The sequence below is a fragment of the Rhincodon typus genome, chromosome 18 (assembly GCF_021869965.1).
Source record: "Rhincodon typus isolate 14 chromosome 18, sRhiTyp1.1, whole genome shotgun sequence".
NCBI lineage: Eukaryota > Metazoa > Chordata > Chondrichthyes > Orectolobiformes > Rhincodontidae > Rhincodon > Rhincodon typus.
The window spans coordinates 23,690,195-23,699,996 of NC_063349.1; positions in this window are offsets into that span (position 1 = coordinate 23,690,195).

Genomic DNA, 9,802 nt, shown 5'->3' on the forward strand with positions numbered 1-9,802 from the left:
GAAGCTCTTGCTGCCCATTTGATATTACAAGCATGTTTACCCTCAAAGTTTATCTTCTCCATCTTTACTTTTTTTTGGTTTTTCCCAATCCCCTGGCTCATCACTAAGCGTTGCCATATTGTATGTTTTTCCTTTCAGTTTGATGCTATCCTTAACTTCCTTGGTTAGGCATGATTGGGCTTATCTCTTTCCTCGAGACTTTCATCCTCACTTAGATATATCTTTGTCATGAACTATTTTCTTTAACATCTGCTCTTGTTGCTCACTCATCTTTGCTGTTAGACTCCTTTCCCAGTCCAATCAAGCCAGCTTGCCCTCATTCTTTTAAATTGCCCTTATTTAAGTTCAGTACAGTTGTTTTTAACCCAAGTTCCTCCCTCTCAAACCGAATGTTAAATTCTACCTTGATTTGGTTACTGTTTCCAAGGGAACCTTTTACTTTGACATCATTTATTAAACCCACCTTTTTGACAATAACCAGACCAAAAAAGCCTGATGCCTGGTTGGATCCACAACACATTGCTCTAGCAAACTGTCCTAAATACGCCATATAAACTCTTTCCGTGATTGCCTCTGTCAATCTGACTATCCCAATCTACATGAAGATTAAAGTCACTCATGATTAACATACTGCCTTTTTTACATGCCCTCATTATCTCCTGATTTGTTCTGTATTCCAATGTATAGCTACTGTCAAGAGGCCTATAGACCACTCCTTCCAATGTCCCATATTACTTGCATTTAAGTAATAGTCATGACCAGAAGGCATCTCAAAGCACTTTATAACTTTGAATGCTTTTTGAAGTAGTCACTATTTACTGTAGGAAATGCAGCAGCCAATATGCGCTCAGGACGCCGCCACAAACAGCAATATGACACTGACCAGGTAAGCTGTTTTTAGTTTGATGTTGACTAAGGGATAACTGTTGACTAGGCCCCAAAGATAACTCCATCCTCTTTTAAACAGCAGGTTCATTGGCAAGGGTACACATATCTACCAGAAAACCAATCAGCACCCTCTTTGCATGCTGTATAAACAGTGTACCCTGGCTCAATCAGAGATAGCAAGAACTGCAGATGCTGGAGTCAGAGAACACACAGTATGGAGCTGGAGGAACGCAGCAGGCCAGGCAGCATCAGAGGGGCAGGAAATTTGATGTTTCAGGTCAGGACCCTTCTGCCTGCTGTGCTCCTCCAGCTCCACACTGTCTTATCTCTGTCCCCTGGCTCAAGTCTTTTTCTGTGTCATGGTTCTGATGAGTGCAAAAAGCTTCATCTTTGTGTAACCTTTAAGCAATGTTTAGTGTCTTATATAAGTTCAATGTAACAGCACTGCTCTTGTACTCAATGCCCCTATAAATGACACTTGATATACTGTACGCATCGTTAACCATGCCCTCAGCCTGTCCTGCCAATTCTAATGATTTATTTGTATATGCACACAAATTCCTCTGCTTCTGCTCCCACTTTACAGTTGTGCCCTCTATTTTATATTGTTTCTCCATAATCTTTATTTACCAAAATGTGTCACATCACACTTCTCCGTAGTGAAGGTTAGCTGCCTTCTTTCTGCCCACTCCATCAACTTGCCCATATCCTTTTGAAGTTGCATGCTGTCCTCCTCACAGTTTAAACTGCTTGTCTCATGGGTAGATTTTGAAATCGTCCCCATCATACCAAGGTCCAGATTGTTTGTAGATGTTAGGAAATGAAAGCATTCCAACACTGATGCTTGGGAAACTCCATTACAAGTTATTTCCTAGCCCATCTATTATCTATTAACCATTACTGTACTCTCTGCTTCCTGTCACTCTGCTGATTTGTATCAGGTTGCTAATGTCCATTTTATTCCATGAGTTCTAACTTTGCTCATAAGTCTGTTGTGTGATATCGTATCCACTGCCTTTTGGAAGTGCGTGTACATCACACGGTCATTCACCTATGCTGTTACCTCTTTAAAAAAAAACTCCAACAAGTTAGTTAAAAATAATATTCTTTTCAGAAATCCATGCTGGGTCTCCTCAATCAGCCTGCATTTGTCCTATGTGACTGTTAATTCTGTCCATCATTATTGTTTCCAGGAGGCTCCCAAACATGGGAGTTAAACTGGCTGGTCTGTAGCAGCTTGAATTATCCTTACATCTCTTTTTGTACAAAAGTATAGTGTTTGCAATTCTGCAGTCCTCTGCTAACGTCTTTAGGTCTGATGAAGACTGAAAACTTAATACTAGTACCTCTGAAATTTCCATTCTTACTTCTGTAAGTATCCACAGAAGCATCTCACCTTTTCAACTGTAAGTACAGGCAGCCTGTCCAATACCACTTCATTATCAAGTTTAAACCCTTCTAGTGACTGAGTTTCCTCCTCTGTCATCATGGCCAGCGTGGCATTTTCTACCTTCGTATAGGTAAAGACAGATACAAAATATTAATTTAATATTACATTTAGACCCTCGGTCATGCCTTTGCTTCACTGTATAAATCTCCATTTTGGTCTCAAATTGGCCCCATTGCTGAGGTTAACTTTGTGGAGTTTCTTTAGTTAAAGCATATACATTTTGTTCTTCTTTTTGTTACTTTACCAACTTGCCTATTTTTTATTGCTCAATCATAAGTCATCTTTTCATTTGTTTGATGGTGAAAGGGAAGATGTCGATTGAAAGGGGTGCGGGGGTGGCCGGGCGGGGCAGGGGGTGTGTGGGTGGGGTGACATATGCAAGTGGTGGTTGTTCACCAGACTGGTTTAATTCAGTGGATTTAGGTTTGTGAAATGATTCCTCATTAATAGTGCTTCTGACAATGGTCTATTATTGTTGGTAGGGTCCTGCCCTGAGGAAAACCAGTCAGAGCTGAAAATCGGAATCCTGATTCATTCCTAATGGTATAATCATAGGAACATTTCACCTAATAACTGACCCTAGCAAACAAACTGAGACATAAAGAAGATGTTTCCAGCAGAGCTCTGGAAAGATCTGGAGGGTCATATGTAAAAGGTAGTGGTGATCTTGGCACGATTGGTAGCACAAAGATCATTACGGGAACAGATAGTCTTTTCAGAGGTTACACATGTCAACTATTGCCTGGTGTAAAAACCTGAGTGCCTGAAACATTGCTGTTAGGAAAAGCTCAGAAACTCAGCTTTTTTCTGTACATCCTATGTCCTACCTAATTCTTCCTCTGTCACTGTGAATTTCATGTGTCTGTGCCTTCCTCTCTCTGTGCCTCCTCCTTTTCTTTGTATCTGCCCCCCACCTCCTCCCATGCCTTGACCCCTGCTCCCCACCACACATCTCTCTCCAGCTGCTCCACCCATTCACTGCTATCCTGAACACTCCTCTGGCTCCTCCCAGCATCTCCTGTCTGATGCTTTCCTTTCCACTCCTTCCCCCTCTGTCACTGCATGCTCTATTGCTCTCCTCTTTCACTTCCTTGATGGAAGTTGTTGGAGGGTTGAACCATGTTCATGGCTGAGCCTCATTTCACTCCAAGCAGTGAGTTACCAGTAGTAAAACTGGCTCACTGAAGATCTGGTAGCCCTGCAGTTGAGGCAAGCCATTGTGGCAAATGCGTTATATATTAAAAGTTCACTGATTTTGAGTCCAAACGCACACTTTCAATGAGACCTTTATTTCAGTTAACTACAGTCCATAAAACTCACATAGCATTGATTATTAGTTCCCCAAATTTACACAAATTCTCACTTAACTCTTAATTAATATAGTCATCATGAGTTACCTCAGTCCATTAGGGCTCAGGCATTTCTTCAGATTTTATTATATGGGAAGAGATCCCCTTTTCCTCTTTTTAAATAAATCAATGTGTAATAAAAAAAACAAACAAAATAGAATTTACAATCTGACATTTATGTTTTCCTTTTTTTTGTTTTTGTTATATATGACAGTTTCAAGTATCATTTTCCAGTCTGTCCAATAGTTTCTTGGAGCTTGTTCATTTGTAAAAGAATCAGATAGCTGATGCTATCTACCCATTTCAATTTGTAGATTACTTAGTTTGCCAGCTTCTGTTTTAAACCTGCAATATCCATCCTTTTTTCATTCACACATTTCATTGAGTGTGCGTTCTCCCAAAGTGATGTTTTAATCAACATAGCACTGAATGGGTTTTGCTGCATAACCCCTTTTTAGAATTTCTTCCAATGTTTTTGCTACGAAAAATGGCATTTCTATCACCACACCATGAATGAGAGTTTCTGCTGCTAAGGTACTTCTCATTAGTCTTTTGATCTTTTTAGCTGCCCAAGTTGAAGGGCAACACTTACCTCCTTTTCCTGAAAGAACAATTATAATCCTTCCTGTACTTGAGAATCCATCACAGATTTTCATAAGAAGCATCACTAAAAACAAGAAATTTTGTACTCCTGGCATCTCCCAATATTGGAAATTTCAAAATACAATCTTCCAATTTCTATTTTTTTCAATGGTTTGTTCAGCCGAAAATGTCTTCCAACTTGGAACTTTTCATTATTGTACTCAACTCTAATACTCCAAAACTGCCTTATGCATGGTTTAGGTGCCCAGCCAATTGAGTCGTCCAATTAGACTTTGCAGTTCCTCCATTGCAGTTTTGGAAGCTGCTGCATCTTTTTGTGAGCTTTGATTGATAACTTGCAGCTTGGCTGAAATGTCAAAATTATATGAACCATTTTGTCTCTTCCTACATGGTTCCTTGACCATAACTCATTGTGAAAATGGTTTTCTGCTGCCTTATTCATAACAATTATGTTCATATGTGCACCCGTATCTCTAAATTTCTCATTAGAAAATTCCAGCCCATTATAAGTGAGATGTTTTATTGGTGTTACAAGTCTAGTCCTTATCAACATTTTTATTAACTTACTCACAATTATCTTGAGATTTTTACTACATATTATTATTGACTGCCAAAATCTGATTGCCAAATCTACACAATGTAAATGAAAACATATTTTCTTTATCCCATATCTCTAAATCCATAGTCACTACATCATTGAAAACTCTTGCTAAGGGCAGACTTACTATTGGCTATCTTGGTATCCTTTGGTATTTCTTACAAATCTCACATCTACCACTTATTTCTTTTTGTCATACTCCCCATCCTTTATTTTTTCATCCTATGTTAAATTTTTTAACCTTTTAGAGAGATGTAATTTTAACACAGTTGGCTTTTTGTCTTCTAAATTTCTATTGTCATCAACACTTTTAAATATTTTTCAGTACAGAGGTTATGTTCCATTAAAAGAATAAAGTAGTGTCCTGATTGTGTAATATTGTAACATTTTCTGTCACATTGCTGAGTGCCCGCTTTGTGCTACAAATGTTGTTGGAAACAAATGCATTCCTAGCTGTTTTTTTTGTGTTTTGAATATTTGTTCCAGGAGTGTACGTTTATCTGCAAATCCACCTTCTGTCAGAAAACTAGATCTCTGTCTATACTTGATATTTTGGCACAGTCCAATAACTTTAATGCCCAGCACAGCTTAGAAAATTTCCAAATCAGATTTCTGCAGTCTTGAATTCCATTACATACCCTTTCATGATACTCAGACTTTCTAAATCTAACCACTCCTCATAAGCAGTCAATAAATTTTTTGATTAAATTTATACACAAAAGTTAAGAATCTGTCCAAACTTTCAACCATATTCAAATCATTAGGCTTTAATTCCAAAAAAACTTTGCTCCTGTCCTGCTTCTGGCTGGTAACAAAAGTGCTAAGATCAAACCTTGTTTCCTCTTTGATAAAAGAAGTAACCAAGATCGACATTGTAACTTTTTCCTTCCACTGGTCATAGGAATCACTTTCAGAAAACAGGGATGGGTAATCATATCCTGAAACTTCACATTTTGACTCGAACATCATCTACTACCGATGTTATCTACTTGGAGGTAGCTGCTGTTGAACTGAGAGCAAGTCCACACTTTTGGTCGTAGCTTTATTTTGGTTAACACTACATAAAACCCGTGCCCCACTGATTACTAGTCCCCTGTATTTATCCAACCAATTCAATCTCAATTAACAGTTCATTAATACATCCATCACTTGTTCATTTGTTCCATTTGATCTTTGGCACCTGTCCAGCTTCTTTAGATGATAAATAATGTAGATGTTGCAAGACCTGTTGTGTTTGTTCAGCATATTCTGTTTGTATTTCAGATCTGCAGCATCTATGGTACCCTGCTTTTATTTAAGAGTTGTCAATGATTTTTATCCTACAACTGTCCCTTTACTGCCCAGTCATTAAAACAAAATCACAGTTACTATATAAAAACTGAAAGAACTGCGGATGCTGTAAATCAGGAACAAAAACAGATGTTGCTGGAAAAGCTCTGTAGGTGTTGCAGCATCAGTGAAGAATAAGTCAGAATTAACGTTTCAGGTCCGGTGACCCTTCCTCAGAACTGGGAGGGTCACTGGATCCGAAACGTTAACTCTGATTTTTTCTTCACTTATACTTCTCCAGCAATTTCTGTCATTGTACCACAGTAACTATAGTTAAAGGAACCAAATGGGATTTTTCAGTTTCCTGATGTTAGACTGTGTGGGGAGTTGGCGACTGTATGGAACGGGTTCAGTTCGACTTTCAGGGAGTGTCAGGAGCAGAGTCATATATAGTCACCGACCTCTTCAAAGAAAACCCTCCCTCACTCTACCACCACAATGGGGGACTGGCTGCTGTTTCTATTATTGAATCATTTAAAAACATTTGGCAAGAGGTCACCTCAGTTACTTGTACCCTTTACTGTGGGCCGGTGTACCTTTGAAACTGGGAAGGTAATGATTGGACCTCCAAATTCGATAGCCCACCTACCCAACCTAAGTTGGACATGGAACCTGTCTCCATGCTCATTAAGGAAGTGCTCAGTCAAAATTTAAACCAGTCACTGTTTCCCTTTGAGGTCAGGATCAGGACTCAGGAACAGCCCATAATTCCTGTTACGAAAACAGAAATAGCTAGAGACACTCAGCAGGTCTGGCAGCATCCGTGGAGAGAGAAAACAGAGGTAATATTTCGGGTCCAGTGACCATTCTTGGGAACAGACACTGCCAGACCTGCTTAGTTTCTCCAACTATTTCTGTTTTTGTTTCAAATTTCCAGCATCCATATTGTTTGGGATTTTGTCTTCCCTAATTCCTGTTTCCTGTCGCCAAAGTGAAAATGCAGGCCCAACTGATCAGAAGATTCATTCACCTAATACCTTTAACAGCAGATGACTGGTTTTTGGTGGTGGCTTGGGATACTTTAGAATAAAACACCACTTTAAATCCAACAACTGCAAATGATGAGGTATTATCCATTTAAAAGTGTGACTGTAATGTTTAACTTTTAACTTTGTTCCTTATTTGTTTCTACCTTGTCCTTAGGTTTTTGTACCTAGGTACTTGTACCTAAGACAGCACCATGTATGGTGAAATTGGAAACTTTTCACTGTACTCCTGTAGTTTTGTACTTGAGTACACGTGACAAAAAAGTCTAAATTTAAATCTAAATCTAAAACCACTCCTTAATTAACAAACTTACCACAAACTGTGATTAAATTTGAGATTCTCTTAATCTACATAGCCAAGCCTGAAGAGCATTTACGCACAGATGTGCTCCATGATCTGGTCTTTCATTACCAAGTAGGAGATGTAAGAAAGCTCAACTAAAGTTTGTACAGTGCAATCAATGCATCTTAGTGGCACCTCAATCCCTGTATTTAAGGACATCAGGATTGCACCTTTTTTAAATATATTTTTTGTTCCTACCAGGTTTTCACTATTTTAATAAACTACAGAACAATGACCTGCCAGCTCCTGTAAATATTTTCAAGACACAAGCCAAACTGATGCCGGTGATGAATTAAGTGCCCAGCTGGCAGTGCCATGCATTTCCCTTGTTTCCTTCCTGCTGATGAGGACCAATTAAAGAATGTAGTCAGCAATTTATGCATTTGCAGTGCTGAGTTACCCTTGCTACCTTTTCTTTCCTGACTATTAAATATTGAAGACTAAAACCCATTTGTACAAAAAGCTTTCAGTTCTTTTTGTTGAAAGAATAAACATTGCTCCTCAGGAGGAGGCAAACTGTAAAATTCTAGAGACTTTGAATTATCCAGTTCACTGCCTCATACTTAACTATGCCATTAGTTACATTATACATTGTGTGTGATTTTTATCTTAAGACTAACTGTACCATAAAAGTAATTTTTGAATATATTCCAGGCTGATACTTTTATTTACTTGAAATCAACGAGACTGTGTTTAATGCAGTATATTTCTTGCATTTTATTAAACACCACAATGCAGTTATTAAGAACCATCATTTCATCCACTGCCTATACCATACATAATTGTATATGAATAACACTCATTGAATTTTCCTCTGCTTTCCTGAAAATGCTGACTCATAATGGATTATATTTATATTTACTGTAACTAATTTGAAAATTAAACTTCACATCAAGAAAATGGGGTTTTTGAATTAGGCAACACAAAAAAAAATAAAGAAATGCAGATGCTGGAAATCTGAAACAGAAACAGAAATAGCTGGAGAAACTCAGCAGGTCTGGCATCATCTGTTCCCAAGAATGGTCATTGGACCTGAAATATAAACTCTGCTTTCTCTCCACAGATGCTGCCAGACCTGCTGAGTTTCTCCAGCTATTGCTGTTTTCTTAACAGGAATTATGGGCTGTTCCTGAGTCCTGGTTCAGGCCTCGGGGATAAACAGTGACTGGTTTAAATTTTGACTGAGGGCTTCCTTAATGAGCATGGAGACAGGTTCCATGTTCAACTTAGGTTGGGTAGGTGGGCTATTGAATTTGAATGCCCGATCATCAGCTTCCCAGTTTCAAGGGAACACTGACCTATAGTATAGGATATAAGTAACTGAGGGTGTTCCTCAACAAAAGGTGACCTCTCACCAAACGTTTTTAAATGATTCAATAATAGAGAGAGCAGCCAGCCCACTATTGTCATTGTGGAGTGAGGGTTTTCTTTGGGAAGAGGGGGTGGTGAAAGGGGCATTTGGGCCTTCCAGGAGAATTGGCCCCTGACCTGTTGCAAGTGACACCCCTGATAGTCAAACTGTACCCATCCCATAACCCCACCAACTCCCCACCCCACCTAAACATCAGGAAACTGGAGAGCAACTGGAAAATCCCACTTGGATGCCTACCTCATGGAGATGGGTGAAAGAATGGTTAGGGTGGTAGGGTAAGTGAGATAAGTGAAGGATGGGTCAGTGGGTAGGGAGAGTGAAGTTGTAGGTGGATAGAGTGGTCGATGGGTGAAGTGGCAGGTGGTAGGTGGATGAGATTTTATGTGGATGAGGTGATAGGTAGATGAAGTGATAGTAGATGAGGCAGCAGTGTGTGAGGTAGTAGGTGGGGTCAGAGGGTAGATAGGTCGGGTTAGCAAAATCAAAGTTTCTTTGCAGCAGAAGGCAAATATTCAGTATAAGCATGAAATACAATTCATTATTGTAAAGACAAGTCTTTAGGTTTACACAACAGACCTTAAAAGTACCTAGGGCATGAACATCTGAGGGCATTTGATACCAGCAAAAAAGGAACTGATCGCTAGGATACTTTATTGTTGACCCTGTCAAAACATATTAAGACTGGAAAGTAAAAACAAAGAACTGCAGATTTTGGAGTAGATCTGTAGCTCGGGTTGTGGGCGTTGAGGTTGGTTGGCTCACCGAGCTGGTTTGTTGTTCCGCAGACGTTTCGTTACCGTGCTTGGTAACATCCTCAGTGCAGCCTCTGATGAAGCATCGGTGTGTTTTCCCGCCTGGTTTTTAAACTCTGGTGTCCGTTGCGA